This window comes from Physeter macrocephalus, chromosome 20 (assembly GCF_002837175.3).
Source record: "Physeter macrocephalus isolate SW-GA chromosome 20, ASM283717v5, whole genome shotgun sequence".
NCBI lineage: Eukaryota > Metazoa > Chordata > Mammalia > Artiodactyla > Physeteridae > Physeter > Physeter macrocephalus.
In genome coordinates this window covers 48,624,481-48,638,581 of record NC_041233.1, presented here as the reverse complement: position 1 = coordinate 48,638,581, position 14,101 = coordinate 48,624,481, and the positions used below count along the sequence as shown (strand labels likewise).

At 39.6% G+C, this 14,101-nt stretch overlaps 1 long non-coding RNA gene across 3 annotated transcripts in view; it reads right to left on the bottom strand.

Moving 5' to 3' along the window:
• Positions 1-14,101, bottom strand: part of LOC114484543 (uncharacterized) — a 233,148-nt gene that overhangs the window by 32,084 nt on the left and 186,963 nt on the right. Inside the window, exon 1 of one of the 3 annotated variants that reach the window (XR_008616113.1) lies at positions 5,190-5,297. The exons of the other annotated variants lie outside the window; for them this stretch is intronic. This is a non-coding gene — a long non-coding RNA (uncharacterized lncRNA). Of the gene's footprint in view, positions 1-5,189; positions 5,298-14,101 lie in introns of those variants that run through there. 3 annotated transcript variants of the gene reach the window in all.

Genomic DNA, 14,101 nt, shown 5'->3' with positions numbered 1-14,101 from the left:
TCCGCGGCATGTGGGATCTTCCCAGACCGGGGCACGAACCTGCGTCCCCTGCATCGGCAGGCAGACTCCCAACCACTGTGCCACCAGGGAAGCCCTAGTTATCTATTTTATACATAGTATCAATAGTGTATATATGTCAATCCCAATTTCCCAATTCATCCCTCCCCACCTCCCTTCCCCCTTGGGATCCATACATTTGTTCTTTACGTCTGTGCCTCTATTTCTGCTTTGTAAATAAGGTCGTCTGTATCAATTTTTTTTCAGATTCCACATATATGCGTTAATATACAATATATGTTTTTCTCTTTCTGACTTACTTCACTCTGTATGACAGTCTCTAGCTCCATCTATGTCTCTACAAATGACCCGATTTCATTCCTTTTTATGGCTGAGTAATATACCATTGTATATATGTACCACATCTTCTTTATCCATTCCTCTGTTGACGGACATTTAGGTTGTTTCCATGTCCTGGCTATTGTAAATAGTGCTGCAATGAACATTGGGGTGCATGACTCTTTTTGAATTATGGTTTTCTCTGGGTATATGCCCAGGATTGGGATTGCTGGGTCATATGGTAGTTCTATTTTTAGTTTTTTAAGGAACCTCCATACTGTTCTCCATAGTAGCTGTATCAATTTACATTCCCACCAACAGTGCAAGAGGGTTCCCTTTTCTCCACACCCTCTCCAGCATTTAATGTTTATAGATTTTGTGATAATGGCCATTCTGACCAGTGTGAGGTGATATCTAATTGTAGTTTTGACTTGCATTTCTCTAATAATTTTTTTCACGTGTTTGTTGGTCATCTGTATGTCTTTGGAGAAATGTCTATTTAGGTCTTCCACCCATTTTTTGATTGGGTTGTTTGTTTTTTTGATATTGAGCTGCATGCGCTATTTGTATATTTTGGAGATTAATCCTTTGTCAGTTGCTTCATTTGCAAATATTTTCTCCCATTCTGAGGACTGTCTTTTCATCTATTTTATGGTTTCCTCTGCTGTGCAAAAGCTTTTAATTTAATTAGGTCCTATTTGTTTATGTTATTCTCATTACCCTAGGAGGTGGGTCAAAAAAGATCTTGCTGTGATTTATATCAAAGAGTGTCCTGGGCTTCCCTGGTGGTGCAGTGGTTGAGAGTCCGCCTGCCGATGCAGGGGACACGGGTTCGTGCTCCGGTCTGGGAAGATCCCCCATGCTGCGGAGCGGCTGGGCCCGTGAGCCATGGCCGCTGAGCTTGCGCGTCCGGAGCCTGTGCTCTGCAACGGGAGAGGCCACTACAGTGAGAGGCCCACGTACTGCAAAAAAAAAAAAAAAAAAAAAAAAAAACAAAAAAAAAAAAAAAAAAACAAAAAAAACAAAAAAAACAAAACGAAACAAAAAAAGAGTGTCCTGCCTGTTTTCCTCTAAGAGTTTTACAGTATCTGGCCTTACATTTAGGTCTTTAATCCATTTGGAGTTTATTTTTGTGTATGGTGTTAAGGAGGGTTCTAATTTCATTCTTTTACATGTATCTGTCCATTTTTCCCAGCACCACTTATTGAAGAGGCTGTCTTTGCTGCATTGTATATTCTTGCCTCCTTTGTCATAGATTAGGTGACCATAGGTGCATGGGTTTATCTCTGGGCTTTCTGTCCTGTTCCATTGATCTATATTTCTGTTTTTGTGCCAGTACCATACTTGATTACTGTAGCCCTGTAGTATAGTCTGAAGTCAAGGAGCCTGATTCCTCCAGCTCCGTTTTTTGTTTTTTTTCCCCCTCAAGATTGCTTTTGCTATTTGAGGTCTTTTGTGTTTCCATACAATTTGTGAAATTTTTTGTTCTAGTTCTGTGAAAAATGCCATTGGTAGTTTGACAGGGATTGCATTAAATCTGTAGATTGCTTTCTGTAGTATAGTCATTTTCACAATTGCTTCTTCCAATCTGAGAACATGGTATATCTCTCCATTTGTTTGTGTCGTCTTTGACTTCTTTCATCAGTATCTTATAATTTTCTGCATATAGGTCTGTTGCCTCCTTAGGTAGGTTTATTCCTAGGTATTTTATTCTTTTTGTTGCAATGATAAATGGGATTGTTTCCTTAATTTCTCTTTCTGATCTTTCATTGTTAGTGTATAGGAATGCAAGAGATTTCTGTGTATTAATTTTGTATACTGTGACTTTACTAAATTCATTGATTAGCTCTAGTAGTTTTCTGGTGGCATCTTTAGGATTTTCTATGCATAGTATCATACATCCATAATTAGATCCTTCTCACAGCAACACTAGTAAGGTTAGTAAAAACAGTATATCTATATCTTTTACTATTTGAAGACTTATTTTTACACAGCTTTAGGTTCACAGCAAAATTGAGAGAAAGGTAGAGACTTCCCATAAATCCCCTACCCCCACACATGCACAGATGCCCCCATTATCAACATCTCCTACCACAGTGGTACCTTTGTTACAACTGATGAATGGAGATTGCCACATCCGTGTTTCCATTTTTAACATGAGGAAATCCTGACTCAGAAAGATTAAATAATTTGCTTAAAGTCACAAAACTGGACTTTCTCAGAGCTTTCACTCCACCCAGGATGTTTTTACCCAAAGATACTTTTAACCCACATGTGATACTACTAATCTCACTCATCAAGTCTAGGTTTCAGGACCATCACATTGAGTGAGCACAAAAACCTCTGAGTTGAGAAAAAAGCAACTGTCACTCCCACATGGAACACCTTATATACTAGTGGACACATAAATAGCTAATCAAGCCCTTTTTCTGGACCTTCTTCACAAGCCTGTTTATACTCTGCTGTCATAAAAATTGTTAGTTTCCTGGAAAGATGAAGAAGAAAGCTGTGAGGCATCAAACTTGAGAATTCTTTCTTTCTTCCTTCTAACAGAGAGGCTCACATATCTCCTACCCACACAGTCTGATTCTTTTTGCACTCTTAACCCAAGCTTATGCCCTATAAGCATGTGGGAAACATCTGCACAGGGGTCAAAATTACAAACCTACTGGTTTACTACAGATAGAGAAGCATCAAACAGTAGACAGTTATGAATTTAGAGACAGAGGAAGCAGAAGAGACGGGGCTAAGAGGCAGCCTAGTATAGATAAAATTATAACAATATAATTCCTTATATTTATACTAGTATTTTAGAAGTCAGGTTTACATGGATTATTTCACTTACCAGCAATGAAAAGAAAAAAGGGAGATATTATTTTATTCAACATCTGTGAATGGACAAAAATAAATCTCATAGGCACACAGATGGTAACGACAGAGCTGGGTCTGTAACTCAGGCATTGAATGCTAGTCCTGACCACTGCCTACTGCCCACAGGGTGGGGTTGGGGTAACTCATTCTAGTCTTGTTAGATGTGCCATTTAACTTATTCTGCCTGAGTTTCCTTGTCTTTATACTTTGAGGGGGTTGTTCCAAATGGCTTTTAAGGTCCCTTCTCTGATATTGCATATGTCATGATGAAAGTGTCATGGTGTGCTCTGATTCCAGCAGAAGGTAAGAATGAGCCTGATCAAAATTATCCTTAAAAATCCCTAAGTAGGGTGCCATATTGGAAACTGATACACATCACTCTTTAAGAGCAGTTTTCTTCCCTGTGTTTTTTCCTGTTGGGGTTTCCTTTGATGAGCCCTAGATGAAGTCAGTGACTTCAGCTAAGGGTTAAGGGTCCGTCTGAACTACATTCAACATAGAGACGTGCTCAGCCTGGAAACTGAGACTAGCAAAAGGGGCAATTGATTCATTTCTCTATATAACAGTCACAACCTCAATGGAGTGGCTGGCAGATAAAACTATAGTATGAAATTGCTATTTAACATTGGGTTATTGGATTTTCATTTGTTTTTTCCTTTTGTTTGTTGTTTTTCTTTCTATTTTTTTCTCTTAAAGGGAGGCTGAGCACATAGAGATCACTTAAGTATCATTCAATACTATTATTATGTAAGTAAATATAAAGAACTATGAGCCACCGTTAGACAGAAGAAGAATAATCTATCTATATACATGGAGCATATGAACTGAGTGATAAACACCTAGATTCAAAATCAGACTCTTCTTCTAATTCCTTGGTAATCTTGGAATTGGAATCTGTAAAACTGAAAAAACAACACCTACACGTGGGCCTGTGAAGAGAAGTAAATGAAATAATATGCAAAAAGTGCTTAACACAGAATCTGGCATACCATAAATGCTCAGAAATGCCACTTAAAATAATTATTTTTATATTATCACCAAAGAGAGAGAATTTGGGCAGGAAGTAGCCCAAGGAAAGAATATTGTAGAAGCCATAAACAAGCCTAGGAATATACAAAAATGTATCCTCCCATCAATAATTATCCCTTCAGATGGGGTAAGCAAATGTTTCTGTGAGTAGATATTTTGGAAAGATGGTACTTGAGTGTGTGTTGCTGATGTCTTATTCTTTCCAAGTCCCATTCTGCATTATCTCCAAAGCAAAACAACAACTAAAATGGGCACCCTGGAATAGCCTTTATGACACACCTGCTATAAAGTTAAAGGCAAGAACAGAACTTAGTTTACCTCTGCATTAGGAAGGAGCTACAGTCCCAGGAGTGGAGAGGCCTAGGGCAAGCATTTGAAGGTTGAAGTTCTTTGAGAGGGTTGACCATCAAAGAAATATCCCTGGGAATTTGTGTAGCTGTGTGTGTGTGTGTGTGTGTGTGTGTGTGTGTGTGTGTGTGACAGAGGGAGAGAGAGAGCAGATTTTTTTGACCCCTTGGGAACTCCAAGGGATCAGGGAAGTTATGCATTTGAGCCAAAAACTATACCCCAAACCTGAGGCTAAGGAAAAGCAAATCCTATAGCATTGCAATTGGAGAAACAAGGAAGCAGAGAAACTTTTCTCCAGTGTTTCAAGAGGGGACAAATTCATGCAAATTAATATGACTACCTCAGGGGCAAAGAATAATGTGCCTTATACCACTCCAGGGTTTGCTGTAGCTAGGAGACCCAATAACTTGATTTGACCACTTCTCATAACAGAACTTCCAGTATTATGCCAACAGATCCTCAACCATTTTTCATTTTTACCCAAGACCTCAATCAAGGAAGGAGTGAGATACGGTAGAAGAAAAAAGAGAGTGAGAGGGGAAGAAAGCTCCCACATTCAGATTGAACAGCCCACTAGGAACTAGTCTGTTGAATACTGTATTTACCTGGGTCATGAAGACCATGTCACATGTGGTGAAGTGGTGGAAGAAGATTTATCTTAAGAGAAATGGGTAATGCCAGTGTCAGTAAGGCTGAGGTGAAAATGGGTTGTCTTTATCCTGGGAAAAAGGAAAAGAATCATTAAACTCTGGAAGCCAAAGGATGGTACCCTCTGACTGCAAGATAAAAAGGTGTGGAAGTATGTCATCAGAAGGAGAAACTACACTCTAATACAGGGGTCCCCAACCCCCGGTACTGGTCTGTGGCCTGTTACGAACCAGGCCACACAGCAGGAGGTGAGCGGCAGGTGAGTGAGAGAAGCTTCATCTGTGTTTACAACCGCTCCCCATCACTTGCATTACCGCCTGAGCTCTACCTCCTGCCAGATCAGCGGCGGCATTAGATTCCCATCAGAGTGCAAACCCTAATGTGAACTGTGCATGCAAGCGGTCTAGGTTGCGCACTCCTTATGAGAATCTAACGCCTGAAGGTCTGAAGTGGGGCTGAGGTGGTGATGCTAGTGCTGAGGAACAGGTGCAAATACAGATTATCGTTAGCAGAGAGGTTTGACTGCACAGAGACCATAATAAATCAGTTGCTTGCAGACTCATATCAAAACCCTATCAGTGAGTGGCAAGTGACAATTAAGCTGCATCTTACGGAGTAGACTGGGCATAAGCAACACACTTCGGGTGTCACCGTCTCCCATCACTCCCAGATGGAACCATCTAGTCGCAGGAAAACAAGCTCAGGGCTCCCACTGATTCTGCATTATGGTGAGGTGTATAATTATTTCATTATATATTACAATGTAATAATAATAGAAATAAAGTGCACAATAAATGTAATGCGCTTGAATCATCCTGAAATCATCTCCCCCCCACCCCGCCAGTCCATGGAAAAATTGTCTTCCATGAAACCAGCCCCTGGCTGGGGACCGCTGCTCTAATACATGGGATCCTGTCAAGAGCTAAGGCTCTAGAGTTTAGGGTCAGTGACTACTTAAAGTAACCATTTACTATGACAGGATAAGTTATTCTCAGCCCTATACTTGTGCTCTTCACACGCATTCATTTAGGTTGTATTAAATGGCCTTTGCTACGTGTGCTCAGCAATGGAATTGTTTGCATATATTCCTATTCTATGACCGGGTGTGAGGATTGCCCTTCTCTTCCCGCTTTGAGGTTAGATGTGGTCCCATGACTTGCTTTTCAATTATGAGCAGAACTAACATGTGTCACTTTCTGGCAGAAACTTTAAGAAAGGTGACTTACTGCATCATCTTTCCTTGCTTTGGTGATTATAAAAACATGTATCAAGATAGAGCCTCCATCACCCTGTGTCCCTAAGTGGCTACAATGAGCAGGACATGCCTGCTGACTTGAGATGGATATGTACTGTGAATGACAAGTAAGCATTTACTATGTTGGGTCATTAAAATGACTGCTCATTATCTCCTCCCCATTTCACAGTTGTGAGATTGCTTTAGAAACCACCACTTGTGCAAGTCGCTAAGCCTAGTGTGCATCTGAAATTAAAACTTAAATTTTATTTCCTCTGGCTCACTAAATCTCCCTTCCTCCCACAAAGGCCTTCAGATGGGTCAGAGTTGCCAAAATCCTGTGAATTTATGATGTCCATGCCTCAAATCCACTAGCAAGTCTAAATTTAGATGGTAACTTATATTTGCTTCCATTATTAAAAATAAAAGTGAACCTCAAAAAATTATGGAATGAACTCCATATACAGCTGCCTAAACCTTTACCCTTTCACCAAAGAGTCTTCAAAACCATGACCTCCTTACATTATGCCTTTAGTGAAAATTTCGTCCACATAGAACCACAGATGACATCTAAGCAATTATATATTTTTCAGTGCTTGTCTTTTGGATTTTCCCATTTTCAAGTTCTTTTCTTGTGTCAAAGCTGATTTTCTGTTTCCCTGTTCCTCCCACATCCCACTTTAGGAATCTTTGTATTAAAGGCTGCTTTCCAAGCCATGGAAGAGGAAGCAGGACAGTTTCCATCCCTTTAGACACCTGGAAGAATCCTCTTGCACTTCACACATCTTCAGAAAGAAGTCTTAAAAGTTCAAAAGAATACTTTAAAAGCTTTGCCAATTGCTAGTGACCATGACTCTTTCCATCTAATTTATCTCAATCTGCAAGGCCTGCATTAGTCTCTATTCCTATAGCAAAGTAACAGACTGTCTTTAAGGCTTTCATTTCTTATTTTTATTTTATTTTCTCTCTCACAACACTTTTTCCATTTTCCCTAAACCTTTTTTCTGTACACTTCTCCAACTTTACATTCATCTTGATAAGAAACAGGGAAGTAACTTGGAGGAAAGAGGGACAAGGAGAAAAAGGAAAAAGAGAAGAAGTGGTTACCTGCTTTCACCAAGAGAAGCAACAGCACATTCCCACCTGTGTTTGCCTGGGGGTGAAGACACTTATGAATCAATGACCAAAAGTGAGAGAAGTATTGCTAATAGGAATGAGAAGAACACAAAGAACAGGTAAACTCTAGATTCCTCTCAGTTATATTGAACTATATATAGTGTATATATTGTGTATCTATTGCTATACTGGACCCACAGAATGGTTTGAGGTCGAATACGGTTTTTAAAACAATCTTACACAATTCAAAAAAACACTTGGGCATTCTATTCCAACAAATTCTTTATATATAGAATTCAATCTTGAATAGGTGGGTTTTTTTTTCATTGAAATATAGTTGATTTATAGGATTGTGTTAGTTTCAGGTATAGAGGATAGTGATTCAGTATTTTTGCAGATTATATTCCATTATAGGTTATTGAAAGATAATGGGTATAATTCTCTGTACTATAAGTAAATCCTTGTTGCTTATCTATTTTAGATATAGTAGTTTATATACTTTAATCCCATATTCCTAATTTATCCCTCCCCCCACCTCCCATTTGGTAACCACAAATTTATTTTCTATGTCTGTGAGTCTGTTTCTGTTTTACATATACATTCATCTGTATTGTGTTTTTAGATTCAGGTGGATTATTTTTACATCATTTAGTTATTCACAGAGAAAACTGCCTAACAGTCTTATGACTGTACGTATCACAAAAGGTCATCGGACCCTGGAATTTACAAACCTGACTGTGCACAGAGCCACCCGTGGAATTTTTTTAAATTTTGACTTCCAGATCCTTCCTCCTTTATTTTTAACGAGTTCCATGTGTGATTCTGATGTACATCCAGCTTGAGAATCACTAGTTTGGTCTATCTCTCTCCAAATTGTTCATCTTCAGTCTTGAAAAATTAAAATTCCCGAAGTGTGAATGCTTATAGTATGAATCATCTTCTTACTCATCATATTAGTATTTCAGTTTAAGAACACAAAGGCTCTCCTTGACGACTGTAAGCTGTCTAGGTCATTTTATGTGTGTAAATTACGTTACTAGAGCAGTTGTTTATCATTTTTTTTAACATCTTCATTGGAGTATAATTGCTTTACATTGTTGTGTTAGTTTCTGATGTATAACAAAGTGAATCAGCTCTATGTACACTTATAATCCCATATCTCCCCTCTCTTGAGTCTCCCTCCCACCCTCCCAATCCCAGCCCTCTAGGTAGTCACAAAGCACTGAGCTGATCTCCCTGTGCTATGCGGCTGCTTCCCACTAGCTATCTATTTTACATTTGGTAGTGTATATATGTCCATGCCACCCTCTCACTTCATCCCAGTTTACCCTTCCCCCTCCCCGTGTCCTTAAGTCCATTCTCTACATCTGCGTCTTTATTCCTGTCCTAGGTTCTAACCAAACTTTTTTTTTTTTTTAGATTGCATATATATGTGCTCGCTTACGGTATTTGTTTTTCTCTTTCTGACTTACTTCACTCTGTATGACAGACACCAAGTACCTCCACCTCACTACAAATAACTCAATTTCGTTTCTTTTAATGGCTGAGTAATATTTCATTGTATATATGTGCCACATCTTCTTTATCCATTCATCTGTCATTGGACACTTAGGTTGCTTCCATGTCCTGGCTATTGTAAATAGTGCTGCAATGAACATTGTGGTACATGACTCTTTTTGAAATTAGAACGTTGCCTAACACCATATACAAAAAAAACTCAAAATGGGTTAAAGACCTAAATGTAAGGCCAGACACTATCAAACTCTTAGAGGAAAACATAGGCAGAACACTCTATGACATAAATCACAGCAAGATCCTTATTGACCCACCTCCTAGAGAAATGGAAATAAAAACAAAAATAAACAAATGGGACCTAATGAAACTTAAAAGCTTTTGCACAGCAAAGGATACCATAAACAAGACCAAAAGACAACCCTCAGAATGGGAGAAAATATTTGCAAACGAAGCAACTGACAAAGGACTAATATCCAAAATTTATAAGCAACTCTTGCAGCTCAATAACAAAAAAACAAACAACCCAATCCAAAAATGGGCAGAAGAACTAAATAGACATTTCTCCAAAGAAGATATACAGATCGCCAACAAACACATGAAAGAATGCTCAACATCATTAATCATTAGAGAAATGCAAATCAAAACGACAATGAGATATCATCTCACACCGGTCAGATTGGCCATCATCAAAAACTCTAGAAACAATAAATGCTGGAGAGGGTGTGGAGAAAAGGGAACCCTCTTGCACTGCTGGTGGGATTAAAAAACTAAAAATAGAACTACCATATGACCCAGCAATCCCACTACTGGGCATATACCCTGAGAGCAGTTGTTTATAAGCTGCAGGGCCCCATTTTGTATGATGGTAGAACTTTGAATCAGATACAGCAAGTGTTTTAACTGCTCGTTAAACGTAAACTGCTGGCTAAATTTCACTTTTAAAGAATTGTATTCATTCTTTCAGATCAGCTGGATACCACCTGATAAAGTTTAGCGTCCCTGGTCACCGTCAAAATGTAACATTTTCCCCCAAAACATGTTGAAATCAGTATTTTGAGAATAGTGAGTTATTAAATATCTTGTCTCTAGCAGGAAGAGAGGAAATGGAGATTCTCCTCCACATCAGGAGAGGAAAAACACAACGGGAAATGCACAGGCAGGAGAACAATCCACTTAGATCTCAGGCAGAACTTGTCAATCCCCTGAATCCTCTTTCTTCTTCCCACAGCTGTATTAAAATCGTTCCCCAATCACACTGCATTCTCTCCCACTCCGATGCCTCGGAACAGACTGTTCTGTACTCCTTGATGAAGTCCTGGTCTCTTAAGACCAGCTGAAATGTTACCGTTTCTGTGGAAGTTTCTTTAGTTCTCCAGCTCTGTCCTCTGCCCCCTCAAAGTCTCCATTTAGCTTCCATGACAGTGTAACTATCTGGTTTGATGTCAGTGTCCCCTGTTTGGCTGTCAATTACATGAGAGCGTTTCTGAATTTCCACTTCCTAGCACAGTGCCAGACACCCAAAATGTGCTCAGTAAATGCTCACTGAATAAATATGAAATAATTTGCTTAATTAAATTTCCATTCTACTGGACCTAATCTGACCTAATTGTCTCTTAAAGTGGCAACTAGAAAGGGCTAGGTGTCCCCTAGGGTTCCATGACACAACAGTAAATCTGCTGGCCTTTTGAAACAACAGACAGAAGTCTCTGTCTGGCAGCTGCATTCAGCAACTTGCCAACAGAATTCTGTGACTGGGTTGCTGTGGTTTGGACACAGGAAGAGAGATAGAGGAAAAACCTGGAGTGAAAAAGCCAGAAGTGTGTAACCAGGTGAGACAAAGGAGCAGTTTGAAAACCCAGGAATATCAGCTGTATTCTGGTAGTAGGTATTGAGAACTGTCTCAAACCAAGAGGAGGACAGAGATCAAAGATCAGGGACATAGCCATGGATCCCAAGAGAGACTGTATAGGTTACAGGGACTAGGGAATGATGATCCCGGTTTACTAGAACTAAAAGACTATCGATAGCCAGCACCCTAGAGTTACAAGTGATACAAATCAGAAAATGAATGTAACTGCAAAAGAAGATATGTCCCTCCACTAGGACCTCAAAGCCCTCTCTGGTTGTCCTTACAATGTATCATATTGTCTTATTGCCCTACCAGACTGTGAGGCCCTCAAGAAAAGCCATTTCAACCTATTCCTCTTTCTGTTCCCAACACCCACTAGGAACCCAGCATATTGTCTGACACTTAATTTACACCTAACATATTTTGCTGTTGAACTGACCTCTAAGAATGGCGAAGTGTCTACCTTACACCCTCCAAGTCCTACAGCTAAAGACAAGATTTTAACCCAATGTGTTTTACTATATGAATTTCAGGCTACTTCAGGAGTTCCTTGATTCTGTCATTATGAGACATTTTTCCCCTAAATTACATGTGATGACTAGAACTTCATACGTTATAGAAATAAACAGATATGAGCAGAAGAGGAAAAATGCACAGAAAGAATGTACTTTTTCTTAGTAGTGATACACTCAAACATTTCTAGTGCCTGAGAAAGTAAAAGCTTCTTTAATTCCACTGCAGTTTTGAAATGAAACCTGCCACTGTACTGACTATTCATTGCTCCAAACAAGCTTGGGTGTGCTGGCTGTTATTTGGTGCAGCAACTCTGATACAGTGTAAGATTTCTGAGTGACACAATGATATCAGCTTTTTGCAGAAGTTAGCTGCAATTTTAGTGGAAAAAAAGTTACCTGAGGAGATTGAGCAGTAACTGAATATGCATATATATGCCCCAGCAGTCAAAGAGCTGTAAAGTAACCACTTTTTCAAATTGACTTATGCAATAGAGAGAAAAACTCCTACGTTTCCTCAGGCCTTATACATCATCAAATGGGCCCTATAAAACATTGCTTTCCTTTCTTGCTTTTTATCACTATGAGTCCAGACATAAGGTTAGTCTAACAGTAAATGGACATTCTATGCTATGCTTTCTTCACAAGGAGAATGTCAAATTTTTACAGTTATTGAAATACAGCACATCCTGAACTCTCCACAGACTGGCCTGTAACTTGCAACACTGTGCCTTCTAGAATTGCAATTCCCCTGCTATTCCCAAGTAAACTCAAGTTCGGACACCCCATTAAAGGCTCTGGCCTAGAGTTTTCTCTTGTCCTGTCTTTGCTACCCGACGAAAAACTGGAGCTTCCTCTGTGGCCCTGCATGGCATGCAGTGATTCCCCTCTGGTATCTCCACGTGGTTGACAGGGTCTTGGTGCTCTGGCCGGGTGTCAGGCCTAAGACTATGAGATGGGAGAGCCAAGTTGAGGACATTGGACAACCAGAGACGTCCCAGCCCCATGTAATACAATCGATGAAAGCTCTCCCACAGATCTACGTCTCAATGCTAAGACCCAGCTCCACTCAATGACCAGCAAGCTCCAGTGCTTGACACCACATGCCAAACAACTAGCAATACAGGAACACAACTACGCCCATTAGCAGAGAGAATGCCTAAAATCATAATACGGTCACAGACACACCAAAACACACCACCAGACGCAGTCCTGCCCACCAGAAAGACAAGATCCAGCCTTATCCACCAGAACACAGGCACCAGTCCCCTCCACCAGGAAGCCTACAAAAGCCACTGAACCAACCTTACCCACTGGAGGGAGACAACAAAAACAATGGGAACTCCAAACCTGCAGCCTGCGAAAAGGAGACCCCAAACACAGTAAGTTAAGCCAGATGAGAAGACAGAGAAATACACAGCAGATGAAGAAGCAAGGTAAAAACCCACCAGACCAAACAAATTAAGAGGAAATAGGCAGTCTACCTGAAGAAGGATTCAGAGTAATAATAATAAAGATGATCCAAAATCTTGGAAATAAATTGGAGAAAATACAAGAAACATTTAACAAGGACCTAGAAGAAATAAAGAGCAAACAAACAATGATGAACAACACAATAAATGAAATTTAAAATGCTCTAGAAGGGATCAATAGCAGAATAACAGAGGCAGAAGAACAGATAAGTGACCTGGAAGATAAAACAGTGAAAATAACTACGGCACAGCAGAATAAAGAAAAAAGAAGGAAAAGAATTGAGGACACTCTCAGAGACCTCTGGGACAACATTAAACACACCAACATTCAAATTATAGGGGTCCCTGAAGAAGAAGAGAAAAAGAAAGAGTCTGAGAAAATATTTGAGGAGATTATAGTTGAAAACTTCGCTAATACGGGAAAGGAAGTAGTCAAGTCCATGAAGCACAGAGAGTCCCATACAGGTTAAAACCAAGGAGAAACACACCATTCCCTAATATGGGAAAGGAAATAGCCAATCAAGTCCAGGAAGCACAGAGAGTCCCATACAGGATAAATCCAAGGAGAAACATGCCAAAACACATGTTAATCAAATTATCGAAAGTTAAATCCAAAGAAAAAATATTAAAAGCAGCAAGGGAAAAGCAACAGATAACATACAAGGGAATCCCCATAAGGTTAACAGCGGATCTTTCAGCGGAAACTCTGCAAGCCAGAAGGGAGTGGCAGGACATATTTAAAGTGATGAAAGGAAAAATCCTCCAACCAAGATTACTCTACCCAGCAAGGATCTCATTCAGATTCGACAGAGAAATCAAAACCTTTACAGACAACCAAAAGGTGAGAGAGTTCAGCACCACCAAACCAGCATTTAACAAATGATGAAGGAACTTCTCTAGGCAGGAAACACAAGAGAATGAAAAGACCTACGATAACAAACCCAAAACAATTAAGAAAATGGGCATAGGAACATACATATTGATAATTACCTTAAATGTAAATGGATTAAATGCTCCAACCGAAAGACATAGACTGGCTGAATGGATACAAAACCAAGACCCATATATATGCTGTCTACAAGAGACCCACTTCAGACCTAGGGACACATACAGACTGAAAGTGAGCGGATGGAAAAAGATATTCCATGTAAATGGAAATCAAAAGAAAGCT